Raw genomic sequence first — 13,540 nt, 5'->3', positions numbered from 1 at the left:
TTTGACGTTTTCTCCCTAGAAATGGAAGCTAGGGCTCCACCGAGCTTGCATGTGCGTGTCCATCTGGCCTCTTCTCGAGAACCAGTGCACCAAACTCTGACAATACACTCCGTGACGGTCTGACGGATCCAAATTTGAATGTACAAATGCAAGTCCGCGTACAAATGCAAGTCCGCTCAATCAAAACTCATAAAATTCAAATACAAAGCTACTAGATGCACTCAAAAGTTAATCTAAGTAATGGTTAAAAGTAGTTTAAGATTCTCGAGACCTATGTGATGTAACCTCCAAAACACATGAAATACTACAAACAGGGCCGTGGAATGGCTAGGTTACTTAGACGCTCAATTGGCCTCTAGGTTGTTTTTCGCCCAAGTGCTAGCCCATTTGAATGAACGGTTTTTCAGGACCTTCACGTTGTTGGTCTCCTCTCGCTCCTGATACAAGGACCTATCGCCGTCTCCTCGTCCAAAATGAATCGGGGTTCAGGTAGGGGCTCAACGATCACATCACACAACTACCTGGGGCAGCCGCCCATACCTTCCCCTACACCACGAGTAATGATACACCTACGTAAACAACTTTACGTAGTAACTTACGTAATGACTTGTGTGGCATTTATCTGTTGGATGAAATTAGGAGAGGGGGGCCCACCCACTTGAATTAGGGGGATGGGAGGTTTGTTAGGAGGGTTACATAAATGGAGCACGAAGGATTACCTAGGTCTAGCATTTTCGGTAGGGCCACCCCTGAATAGACTATAAAAGTTTTCAAAAGAAATTAGCATGTAGATATATTTGCCCTGTCGCAAAATGTCATATCAGATTCAAATCCAACCAACAACTCGAGCAAAAAAAGGTCAAATCATGTTATGAATAATAGTTATTTGAAGTTGGGCTATGAATTTGGCCCATAGACATGATCAATCCTAATTACTGATTTTGTTTCTCAAATTATGTTTCATATTTGGACTTGTGTTCATCATATTTTTTTCCGGCCATCTTAATCGGTCGTCAATGCACCGGTTGCAGCGCAACTACGCGTACACCAGATGCATTCTCCCCCAATCTATTCATTTATCCTCAAGTAAGGATTTTCTACGGTGTACATTATCTTTCAATAAAGATTCACCGCTACTCACCTCATCTAGAGCATCATATTTAGATTTTTGTGTGTCCCAGAAATCATGTAAGGAAAGAGCAAATATGAGACGTCGTGGACCCCATTTCCTACCCACCCTATACAAAATTTTGGCCTTCTTCCACCTACCTATGATATTCTCTCTACCCTACCTCACCGCACAATTTCTAGATCTGACGACGGCTGAAGAGGCAGGTGCTCGTCGTCGCCATCTGGGTGCAAGCGAGGTCCGGCTTTGTGGCATGAGAAGGTGGCCACACAAGGGAAGACGGGGCCGCATGTGTGGCTAAGGTAGGTGTCAGTGTAAGAAGGCGGCGAGATCGGCACCGGAACGGAGATTGGTGACGTGGCGGCCTCGCGTGTATGACCTTGTCGATGACATGCAAGAGACTTCGTGCAGGTGCCCCTTAGAACAAAGTCGGGGAACCGCAGCGGTCAACGTTGAACCCTTGAATCGAATGAAGCCGATAGAAATTTACACCGGTGAGAAACCATAACCTCGTCGCCCTTAGAAGCTGATAGAAATTTACACCGGAGCTTCGTGTAATCCATCCCGATGAACGAACTCGAGGAGGATCATAGCCCGAAAGACTAACCTCGAAGATTAAACATCGCCATCCGTCTGAGGGCTGCTCCTGTGAGGACTAAAATCCTAACCTATCTACTAGCCGGGGCCGAGGCACAGAGACGCCACCGGCCGCCAGAGCGACATGCAGGGAGGAGGCAAATGCATGGACTCGTCTACGGAGATCAGGGGGAAGACTTTGCTCTAGTTCCCATTGTTTATTATACGTTCGATTCTCTCTTCTAACGCCGAAACATCTGGACACCATTTTATGACAGATCGAGCGAACAGAAGTTCATTCGCTGACTTAGATTCTTGGTGTCCATGCCTAATGGTGAATCGCTTCACCTAGGAAATCTGAAAAATGTCACTTGATCATTGTGCGAAATTTTGAGAGAAAAATGAATTCAAACTTTTCTGAAAAAATCTTGTTGCTCGCATGGGACGCTGGTTGCACAAAGGTAAAAATGGATGAATCGACCTCCACGGCTTTGCACAAAGGTAAAAGCTAGATTTGTTCTACCGGCTAGTCCAGCCCATTAAACATTATGTACGTTGTCATCTATACCGGATCAAGATGAGCAGAGGGGCATGGCATGAGAACACCCAGGAGCCAAGAAAGGAAACACTTCAGCACCGGGAGCTTCAAGAGGGCTCGACCGAGCCGCCGCCGCCGGAGCCACCGCCCGCGCCTCCGACAGCGGTGATCGAGGAGTCAGCCGAGGCGCTGCAGGTGCGGGCGTCGCCGCCGGAACCATCTCCGCTACTCACGCAGGCACGTGAGGGGGAAGGAGAGGGGGTGGTGGCTGTGCCACCGCCGCCGGCATCACCTCCGCTAATCAAGCCGGCGCTTGGGGGCGTGGTTCCGGCTGCCTTGCCGCCGTTTCCGGCGCTGCCGCGGCCGCCAGGTTGTGCTGATTCCGAGTCTGATTCGGATCTGGACCAGGATCCCTCCGCCAAACCTTCGGATGAAGTGCGTTGGAGGATCCGTTACAAAGATGACTGGAGGGTTGAGATCTGGCGGGATGGTTTCTGTACATGCACCCGCTGTCAAGGTGGACGACGGTGAGGGATGAGGAGCACGACATTCTGGCCGGACGGTACCTGCGAGCTCGTGAGATGATTCAAACAGGTACGCGTTTGCATATTGATTTTTTCGAAATTCTTGTGCTGGATTGCTTGCAGGTCTCTTCTAGCGGGGAGGAGCAGATCGAGATCGTCGATCTAACCACTTCGGAGCATCAAATCACGAGACCGAATCCAGGGATTGGAGGAAGGTTTTGGGTGCTTGTTGATGACGAAGAAGAGGAGGTCGAGGATCGTCACCCGGATGCAGCGAAAGACCCAATGAAGACCGTGTCTTCGTCGTCCTTGGTGGCAGATGTTGTTGCGTCTTCATCCAAGATTCTGCCGGGAGAGAGGTGCAAGGACAAGAGGAGCTCCGCGTCAAGGCCGGCGGCGGGCTGCAAACCTGCGGCTCTGGCAATCAAGCCATGGAAAGGACCCCTTCCTAAGGTAAGTTTGCCTCATGTCACCTTATCGGATTTCTTTCCGGCAGATGGGTGGACGAAGGTCAACCGAAAAAAGAAAAAGAAAGTGATTCCGGCGAAGGTTCACACGCCGCCGCCGGCCGTCGGTCCCGGTGCGATTCGGGCGGCGCGATGCGTGCGTTTGAATCAGATTTGTGCTGACGTTGGGCTGGAGCTCGTTGTGGCGAGTCTGGGGCCGGGGCCGACTGGGTATGAGGCCCAGTCCGTGACCCAGAGGCCGGACGCGAGCACCGTGGCCCATGGGCCTTTGCATGAACCGGTGTTGGACTCCGTGTCCTCCCATGCACGTTCGGCAATCACGATCAGGAGGATCGCTAGGCCGGGGTTTCCTAAACTACCGCCGGGTCGCGCTAGGAGGATCCCTCCGCTTCGATCGAACGCATCGGGGACCATGGCGGGTCGCAGAAGGGGATTGCCGCCGCCGCACAAACCTGCTCCCCCGTCGCAAAAGCCGCCGCCTCCGGCGCCGAGGCCTGCCCCGCCGCCGCCGGCCAGGGCCGCTCCTCCGCCCAAAGCTGCGCCGCCCCTGGCCAAGGCTGCGCCAGCCAAGGTCGTGCCTCCGGCCGCTAGGGCTGGGCCGGCCCAGTCCGGGCCTCCTCAGCACCGCCCGCCAATGCATCCGCAGAACATCCAGCTGCAGCAGCAAGTGCAGCAGCAGCAGGTGGTGCGGGACGGTCGGCCTAGGGCGCCGGACGCTCATGCCGGAGGTCGCGGGGCTGACGCTGCCAGAGGTGCCGGTGGCGGATATGCAGACCGGGACCCTCCGCGTGGCCGTTGGGGTGATGATGGATACGATGTCTACGGGGAAGGCCAACATCGTGGTTCCTCGTCGACGGGAGGCGGGCGTGGGTACGCTTGGCAGAGTGATGGCACCGCAGAAAAACCGTTTTACGGTCCCCCTGGAGGATTTGTTGAGGGGGTATCTGGCCCAGACTACCGGCAGAGAGGCGGTTACAGAGGTCATCGTGGTGGTAGCGGTGGTCGGAACCGGTACCGCCAACCTCCACCGCCTGTCGTTGTCGAGCCGACGGCGTCCTCGGAGGTGATTGTTTCTGGACAGACGTCGGATTTGTCCGGTCAGGTTTTGGAGGCGGTGACGGCACTGGCTAACACTGACATACGTATGACTGAGCCTGCGCCTACCGTTGCCGCCGATGCCACCGACAAGTCCGATGCGGACAGAGCTTCGAGGTGGGCTCGAAAAAAGGAAAAGATGTTGTGCTACCGTTGTGGAGAGAGGGGCCACTTCATTGCTGAGTGCACGATTGAGTTATGTGATACATGTCTCAAGCCAGCACATGACACGGGGGAGTGCCCCGTTTTACGTGATCAGATGCCGAGTACTACCATCTATGGTGTCTATTGTGCTGAGCTGATGTTCTTTGAGTCTCCTAGCGCGAGGGAGATACCTGAGGAGCCTCAGAGCACTACCACGGGGATTGTAAAGGTCACAAAGGGTGATGTGTCTGAGGCGTAGATTATTCACAAGCTCAGTGAGTTAGCTCCAGGTGATTTTCAGTGGGAGCTCTCTCCTCTTGAGGCTAATTCATATAAGGTTGATTTCCCTACTACAGAGGACTTAGAGCGTCTTCTGAGCTTTGGGTTGTGTAGAGTTCTTGGTACGCAGTGCATCCTCGAGTTCCATGAGTGGAAGAGAGTTGAGCCGCAGGGCACGCCTCTCACTCAGGTTTGGTTGCGATTCTCCGGTGCTCCATCCAAGCCGCTTCAGGATGCTCGAGTGGTTGCTAGCTTGGGGATTCTGGTTGGGAAAATGGAGAAAGTGGACATGGCCTTTACCCGAGCTAACGGGGTGGCCCGGCTATTGGTGAGTATTCTCGATATCGAGTTCGTGCCTGACTCAAGATGGCAATGGGGCCCCAAAACCCGCGTCCCCACGGGTTTTTACCCTATTAGGGGACGAGGACGGGTGTATTTTTAACCCCACGGGACAGCTGCTGGGTAAAATATAAAACCCGACACGTTTCACGGGTTCAAACCTGTTTGAGCAATACCCGAACCCGAAACCCGTCATCCCCGTCAAAATACCACACTAAGCCTAATTAGACATCATGTTGAACCATGTATGTTTGTTGCGGAAATATGCTTATGTAGATGTTGTTACTGCTCTTTCTAGTTGTTGTTATTGCTCTTTTTGGTCAAGTTATGCCGCTGAAATATGCTCCTTCTAGCTGCCGTTATTACTCTTTTTGGTCGAGTTATGCTGGTGAAATATGCTCCTTGTAGTTGTTGAACCATGTACTATTGTACTGTGCTGAAATTTTCGCAAGTTATGCTGCTGAAATATGCTCTTTTTGCTGCCGAAATGCTATTCTTTGCTGCTATTATGTTTGCTTAAATATGCCGATTTCCCCGTGGGTTCCTCGTGGGTTTAGAAAACCCGATGGGTTTAGGGACGGGCAAAAAACTAGCCCCGCGCACGCTGACGGGGATGGGGACGGGTTTGTGATTTTCTCGTGGGGATGGGTTTGGGCAGACAAAACCCGATGGGTTTCGTCCCCGTTGCCATCTTGATGCCTGACGTGGTCAGGTGGACTTATAGGGGCCAGGTCTTTAAACTTGAGATCGAGTTTGAGGATACAAATCTTTTTGCTGAGGCTTTGGCTGGGACGGATGTGGACATGCATGACAGGAATGATGGATCAGGTCACACGGAAGCGCGAGGGGATGATGTTGGGCATGAGTCGTCCAACGGCCCGAGTGCTACACCACAGACGCCCGGGACAGGGGCTGCTCCTTCGCTTACGGTGCCGATGAACACTCCGAGATTCGGTTCTTTCGAGCCAGCTTCTGCCCCTCCTAGGTTATGGAGCGATCGAGTGAAGTCTGATAGCGTGCTAGAGTGCACGCTTCCCCCCTTGGATTTTTTGTGGCTGATGGTGCTGTTGATGGGAGCATGGAGACGACTGCGCCTCTGATGCTTTCGGTCGAGGGGGGGGAGGATTGTGGGCAGGTGGCCCCTCGCTCCCTTTCTCTGTTGACGTCGGCTGAGGGGGGGGGGGAGGATCGTGTGAAGGTGGCCCATCGTTCCCCATCTCATTCCGATGCTTTGCCACAATTGAGGACTGCGGTGGAGGTGTCTATGGTGACTATCGACGACACACCCGCTTTGGGAAGGGGGCCTGAGCAGGAGGTCTCGGCCCTCTCCTCTGCTGCAGTGACTAGGCGAGGGACGCGACAGGAGGCCCCGATTCCTTTCTCTCCTGGGCGAGGGGCGGCCGCGCCTACGGCGCCTGCTGGGGAGCGTGGGCAGGTGGCCCTGAGCTCTCCTTCTCCGCGGTCGCCGGTGCCGGTGCCGGTGCCTGCGGTTCCTGGCGCCCATCGGGTGATATGGCCTGGCAGCGCATTGGGGGTGGGGCTGGAGGCCTCATCCCTAACGGGGCCACTCGAGAGGAGGTCATCGTGTTTGGAGGCATCCCGGATCCTGTGTCTGAGGGGAGGCGGATGAGCTCCCGTCTCCAGGACCAGCCGGATGTTGATGACATGCAGCTGAGGTGCGCCAAGCGGGCGGCCAAGCTTCATGATATTGAGGTCACAACTGGTATGTCGGTCAACACTTCCAACTCCATTCTGCATTTTTTAAATGAGGAAATTATTTATAATGCAAATCAGTTAGGAGTTTCACTAGGTAGTAATGATAGTGAAATCTATTCTGTTAATGATCTCCTGGATCTTGAAGCGGATCGCGCTTTAGATATGATTCGCAACTTAGCGGCTGTTAAACCTATGAATGATTCCGATATTGATGCGTTGGGAGTCAGGGTGTTAGATACTCTCTGTGCTGATATTGACTCATCCCTTCCTGAGACCGAAGAGGATGACGACTCTATACCTCTTGGGGATAGTGAACCCATCGAGGATCAGAGTGTTAGGTCCACGGACCCTGTTTATGACGACCGGGTGAATGATCATATTAAGCCTAAGCGTAAGTGGAAGCGCAAGATTTGTCCAGCGTCGGTTGTGCGTAGAAGTGCTAGGATCCGTACGACCAAAAAATTCCATGATGAGTTATGAGAGGAATTTTTTGGAATAGCAGAGGTCTGAGGGACTTGGCTAAAAGAAGATTTCTAGCAGATGCTTCTATTGACCATAAGTTGGATTTTATCGCCCTGTCTGAAACAGGCAGGGCTATTTTTCCCACAATTCCTAAATACGCTATCGGGAGGTGTTGATTTTGATTGGCACTGCTTACCCCCGAGAGGAAGATCAGGCGGGATTTTTACTTGGGGTTAGATGCGAGACTTTGGAAGTTCGTAGTGTGGTTATGGGAGATTTCACCGTCAAGTTCCGGGTCAGATCAAAGACCGATGGGTTCAATTGGGCATTGGTGACGGTATATGGGGCCGCACAGCCAGAACTCAAACCAGATTTTTTTGGCAGATCTGGTTCGTATATGTGGGTCTGAGCAGCTTCCAATCTTAGTTGGGGGTGACTTCAATATTATTAGACGGAGAGACGAAAAGAACAATGATAATTTTGACGGCAGGTGGTCGTTCATGTTTAATACCATTATTGAAAGCTTGGATCTGAGAGAGATAGAGCTTTCTGGTAGAAAATACACATGGGCTAATACCTTGCCAATCCCTACGTTTGAGAAGCTTGATTGTGTGCTCGCGAGTGTCGACTGGGAACAGAAGTTTCCTCTGGTAACAGTCCAGGCGTTATCACGTGGAATCTCGGACCACACTCCTTTACTGGTTGACTCTGGTGAGGCAACGCATGTAGGGAATAAAAATACCTTCTCTTTCGAATTAGCGTGGTTCGAGAGAGAAGGTTTCTTCGACCTAGTAGCCAGGGAGTGGGCTAAAGAGGTAGGAGGGCGGACTTTTATTGAGAGATGGCAGAATAAGATAAGACATTTGAGAAGTTTCTTGCGTGGATGGGCTAAGCATCTTAGTGGGATTTATAAGGTTGAAAAGGGAAGACTCCTTACACTTATTCAATCCTTAGATGTAAAAATCGAGTGCAGAATCCTAGAACCCATGGAACTTCATGCTAAAGGTGATGCGGAGATGAGATTGAAAGAACTCCTGCGAGAAGAGGAATTGAAGTGGGCATTGCGGGCTAAAGTTCGCAAAGTTGTCCAAAGGTACGCCAATACTCAATTCTTTCATATGATAGCTAACGGAAAGCACAGAAAGAAAAGAATATTTCAGCTTGAGCAAGATGAAGGGACGATCTTAGGGCAGGAGAACCTAAAATTATACATTACCGATTACTATAAGCAGCTTTTTGGACCGCCGGAGGATAATTTTGTGTCCCTGGATGAGTCGAGGATTGAGGATGTTCCTCAACTAGCTGCGGATGAGAACGATATTTTGACTGCACCGTTCTCGGAGAAAGAGGTGTTTGAAGCTATTTCTCAGATGAAGAACAATAAAGCTTCGGGGCCGGATGGTTTCCCCGTGGAGTTTTATAAAAAATGCTGGCACATTATTAAGGGGGATTTGCTGCCGATGTTCCATGACTTATTCTCTGGATAGCTTCAGTTGTTTCATCTGAATTTTGGAACTATTACTTTGCTTCCTAAGAAAACAGAGGCCGTGCGAATTGAGCAGTTCAGGCCGATCTGCCTTCTTAATGTAAGTTTCAAAATCTTCAGCAAGGTTGGGACAAATAGACTCACGCAGATTGCGCACTCTGTGGTGCAGCCGTCCCAAACTGCTTTCATGCCGGACAGAAACATCCTAGAAGGGGTTGTGGTCCTTCATGAAACGCTCCATGAAATTCATACGAAAAAACTAGACCGGGTTGTTTCAAAGTGGATTTCAAAAAGGCGTATGACAAAGTCAAATGGCCATTTCTTCAACAGGCCTTGCGTATGAAAGGTTTTGATCAAGCCTGGAGAAAATAGGTAGAGTCTTTCACGCAAAATGGAAGTGTTGGAATTAGAGTAAATGTTGACATAGGTCACTATTTCCAAACACATAAAGGCCTGAGACAAGGAGATCCGATGTCACCTATTTTGTTCAACATTGTAGTTGACATGTTGACGATTCTAATATGTAGGGCCAAGGATGCTGGTCAAGTAGGCAGTCTGGTACCTTATCTAGTTGATGGAGGTGTATCTGTCCTACAGTACGCCGATGATACTATCATCTTTATGGAGCATGACTTGGCAAAAGCGATAAACATGAAGTTGGTATTATGCTTATTTGAACAATTGACCGGATTAAAGATTAATTTCCATAAGAGTGAATTGTTCTGTTTTGAAAGAGCCAATGAGGAACAAGAGGCATATAAGCAATTGTTCGGATGTGAATTGGGGGCTTTGCCTTTCACGTACTTGGGTATACCAATTCACCATTGTAAGCTAACAAACAGAGAATGGAAAAGCATTGAGGATCCTTTTGAGAAGAAACTGGGATGCTGGAAGGGCAAACTGATGTCATATGGAGGCCGTTTAATTCTCATTAATTCGGTTCTCACAAGTATGCCCATGTTTCTTCTGTCTTTTTTCGAGGTTCCAGTTGGAGTTCGGAAAAGACTTGATTTTTATCGCTCCCGCTTTTTCTGGCAAAGTGACGATCTCAAGAGGAAGTATAGACTCACTAAATGGGACATTATTTGTCGACCGAAGGACCAAGGGGGTCTCGGTATTGAAAATCTTGAGGTCAAGAACAAATGTCTTCTCAGCAAGTGGCTGTATAAGCTATCTAGTGAGACTGGGGCTACTTGGGCACATATTTTGCGTAATAAGTACCTTTAATCCAAAACTTTATCCCAGGTGACAGTGAGCCCGATGGATTCGCCTTTCTGGAAAGGACTGATGAGAGTTAAATCAGTCTTTTTTAATCGGACGAAGTTTGTTATTGGGAACGGTACTTCTACGAGATTTTGGGAGGATACGTGGCTAGGGGATACGCCCCTCGCGCTTCAATATCCTTCTCTCTATAGCATTGTTCAACGGAGAGATGCAACCGTTGAGACAGTATGTCAGTCCACGCCCCGTAATATTCACTTCAGGAGAGCGCTAGCCGGAAACCGTTGGGAAGCCTGGCTCCATCTTGTGAGACGATTGATGGATGTTCAACTAACTCAACGACCCGATCAGTTGTGTTGGCAGCTAACTAGGAATGGAGAATTTACGGTTAAATCCATGTATTTGGATGTTATTAATTCTAGCTCTATTCCTAATTCAAAACATGTGTGGCATGTCAAAGTTCCCTTAAGAGTTAAAGTGTTTATGTGGTTTGTACACAAACAAGTCATTTTAACTAAGGATAACTTGATAAAAACGTAACTGGACTGGATCAACTAGATGTAGCTTCTGTGACCAAGATGAATCCATCAAACACCTCTTTCTTGATTGCCCCTTGTCAAAAGTTTTTTGGCAGTCTGTGCACATAGCCTTTAATATTACTCCTCCGAATAGTATCAACACATTATTTAGGACGTGGCTTGATGGGGTTGAACTCCAAACAGCAAGACACATTCGCGTAGGAGTATGTGCTTTACTATGGGCTATCTGGAATTGCAGAAATGATTTGGTCTTTAACAGAACAACAAACACTCATTTTTTGCAGGTTATCTTCCGAGCTACGGCGTTGATCCGTATGTGGTCGCTACTCACTCCGACGGAGGCCAGGGAGCGTTTGGTTACTGGATCTTTCCGATGGAAGATGGTAGCACGGGATATTTTCAACCGGTTTAGATGGTGGTTATGTAATAGAATAGGCAATTAGTTTTCCTATCCTTATCTTGCTAGCCGGCCGTGGCTTTATTTGTGTTCTTTTGCTCTTTGTGAGCCTTTTTTGTACTTTGTTGAGACTTATAGACTGCCGTCGAACCTTTTTGTTAGATAATAAAGTTGGCCGTATGCATCATTCTGATGCAGAGGCCGGGATGCCCCTTTTCAAAAAAAAAAGGACTCGACACAGCCAAGTGATCCATGTGTTTGCCAACAACTTGTAACCAAGACAGAGGGTGGAAGTGTCGCGCGTTCGCCGTCTCACACTCGCTTCCAGCTTGGTTGGTTAGTTCATATGGCTGCTGCAGGGTGGCTCATCGTCGTGTGCAGCGGCGGCAGCCTCGCCCTCGACGTCGCGGCGCTTGTCTTCGCCATCCTCGTGGAGGACTGCGTCCCAGGGGTGATCCAGTTCACGCTCGAGGACCCACACCAGTTAAGCACATTTCCATCGTATGATTTTTCCAGTATGTAGTTTCGCTGATGGATCAACGGCTGGCTCTCGTCATACCATACGCATGACAAATTATTCGAATTTTTCAGAAGGTTACGGATGTTGCTGCTGCTGAAGGCCGTCCCAGTTGGTGCGCTGCTGCTGCTGGCCGAGTCGTGCTGGCTGAAGTATGAGCGCCAATTATTACCAGCAGCAGCAGCCGCCGACTCCGCGGGCCGATGTCGAGCTCCTGGTCGTCCTGATCGTGTTCGAGTTGCTGCTCGCGTTTGTCGCCGTCGGAGCGGCGTCGTCCGCGCTCATCGTGGACCTCGTCGACACGCCCGTGTGCGCGTCGTACCAGCTCGCCGCCGACGGGACGGCATGTGCCGGCGGGGCTCTCGCTGCGGTGTCGGCTGTCGGGCTGCTCTGGGTCCTCTGGTCCCGGCTGCACCATGGCCAGGCGCCTCCGCAGGCTCAAGCGGTCAAGCCTATCTCCTTCCTTGGTCGCCAACGGTCTCTGCTTGCTTCATGTCCGCCCTCTTCTGAACCTTTTTCTCTCTTTTTTTTCTGAAATATCTAAACCTTTCTTTGGTTTGACGGTAATGTGAGCGGTTTGATCATTGTATGAAGCAGAAGTAAATCGTGACAATTTGACTTAGTAGCTGGTCAATGCATGTCTCTGATGCGTATTCGATGCAACTTTGATTTTGAAAGGGAAAAATATTGCCTCTTATTTTCTCTATGTTTTTCAGAACAAAAAGATAAAATTGACCGGAGTGGGATTTGAACCCACGCCCTTTCGGACCAGAGCCTTAATCTGGCGCCTTAGACCAACTCGGCCATCCGATCATTTTTGTTTATTTTTCACGTGTGCTAAATACAATATTGTACATGATCCCAGGTAACTCCACAAACCTCTATGCCTCACAAGACAATGAAACTACCATCAACGGCTAAGGGAAAACCATAGTCGTAAACTAGAGATTAAAAGTATGATCTACTGTACTGAAGAGTTGTTCTGTATGCTGTGTGGGAAGAGAAATTTGCATGTACTATCTGAAAAGTTCTTCATGTTAAACAGGGCTAGTCGAGTGGCCAAGCTTGTGGGATGCGTAGACACGGTTTTTTTTTACGGGGAAATATTTGGAGCTTTATTCAACAATCGAAGCCCCTGCAGAATCTGCAAGGAGGCTAGTTACAATGATACCAGGGCAGAGTCAAACCAACATTCTGTTACATCCAGTGTGCTTGCATATCTAGCACATAGGTGAGCAGGGTAGTTGGCTGTTCTCGAAATATATTGAATACAGAAAGACTTAAAACTAGTAGAGTGCTCCAAAATTTCGGATAGGATGGGTGCCACAACAGTCCTATCATCATGACGCGAGTTCCAGAGATTAACGACCTCCAGGCAGTCGGATTCTATCACGACTTTCTCGTAGCCCCTGAGCTTAGCAAATATGACACCGTCCCGGATTGCTAGGGTTTCAGAGATAAGGGGGTCGGTAATCCCCTGATAAGGTTTACACCATGCAGCTCTGAAAGTGGAGTGGGATCGAGCAACTCCTCCCACTCATCCTCTTCGAGCTTCCAATGCAACACTGCCATCAGTGTTTATCTTGATCTCCGCCTCCTCGGGTGGCCTCCATCCATGGCCCGGAAGCAACCGGGCCTGAGCCTTTGGTAGATCAAGCAAAGCTAAAGTATCTCTGGTCATTTTCATGGACTGTATTGGGTCGAGACCACCTTTATCATGAGTTATATTATTTCTTGACGTCCAAATAGCCCACATGATCGTCACCAGCTTGGCTCGATCGGACTCAGAGAACTTGGGATCACAAGTGATATCCTTTGACCATGTTAGAGGATGTAGATCAGGTCGTTTTACCCCAAGCCAAACCGGTGCTTGACTCCAAAACCCTCTCGCATGGGAACAATTCAACAATGCATGCATCATGTCCTCATCTTCATGCTAACATATTTTGCACTGGCTCACTGTTGCTATATGTCGATATTTGAGTGTGGATTCTACTGGCAGGATACCTCGTAAAACCCTCCACCAAAATACTCTCACTTTTGGCAGAACCTTCAATTTCCATAATGTGGTCCATAGCTATTTTTCTGTCGCTGATGCTTCGACCACCGTC

General features: G+C 49.6%; 1 non-coding gene across 1 annotated transcript; it reads right to left on the bottom strand.

Moving 5' to 3' along the window:
- Positions 1 to 12,161: 12,161 nt before the first annotated feature.
- On the bottom strand, positions 12,162 to 12,242 carry TRNAL-AAG (transfer RNA leucine (anticodon AAG)). The gene has a single exon. It is a non-coding gene; the product is annotated as a tRNA-Leu (tRNA).
- Positions 12,243 to 13,540: the final 1,298 nt, after the last annotated feature.

The sequence above is a fragment of the Aegilops tauschii genome, chromosome 2 (genome assembly GCF_002575655.3).
Source record: "Aegilops tauschii subsp. strangulata cultivar AL8/78 chromosome 2, Aet v6.0, whole genome shotgun sequence".
NCBI lineage: Eukaryota > Viridiplantae > Streptophyta > Magnoliopsida > Poales > Poaceae > Aegilops > Aegilops tauschii.
This window is presented reverse-complemented; position numbering and strand designations above follow the sequence as displayed.